This window comes from Plasmopara halstedii (genome assembly GCF_900000015.1).
Source record: "Plasmopara halstedii genome assembly, contig: Scaffold_3060, whole genome shotgun sequence".
Lineage (NCBI taxonomy): Eukaryota > Oomycota > Peronosporomycetes > Peronosporales > Peronosporaceae > Plasmopara > Plasmopara halstedii.
This window is the reverse complement of record NW_020189964.1, coordinates 2,700,245-2,700,805: the sequence shown is the minus strand read 5'-3', so window position 1 is coordinate 2,700,805 and position 561 is coordinate 2,700,245.

Sequence of the window (561 nt, the reverse complement as noted above, 5' to 3'; positions counted from 1 at the left end):
TGGGCATAGGCCCGCTCGACGAGCTGTTGGAGTGTGCATTCTAACCAAGTCGTGCCGACTTGAAATTAAATTCGGCATTAAATGCCACATTCACCGCCTCTTCAAACAAAGACGGATGCACACGGAAGACTTCCATTCTGGCCACGCCAGTACGGAGACCTACCATAAAGACGGTCACTGCGACCGCCGCCGGAAGGGGATCTGCTGCCATTGCGGCAATGAGAGTGCGCATATCTTGGACAACGTCCACCAATTCCTTGTTGCCCTGTCGGGCGGCAAGGAAGCGCGATCGTATGCGATATGCCTGATTAGGCGGCGAGAACACTCGTGAGAGCTGCGATTGCAGCTCTGCCCAGATGGGAACGCAGCTTCGACCGAAGTGCCGCACGTCAGTGCCCATTCCCGCGCTCGAGCTTTGAGATGGCTAGCGCTACGCGCTGTTGCTCGGTCTGGAGCATGGCAGATGCCGAAGGCCATCTCGACCTCTCTCACCAGAGCAGGAGATTCTCTTCATCATTCCCTTCAAATACTTTTGCGCTCACCATGAGCGGCTTAGGACGT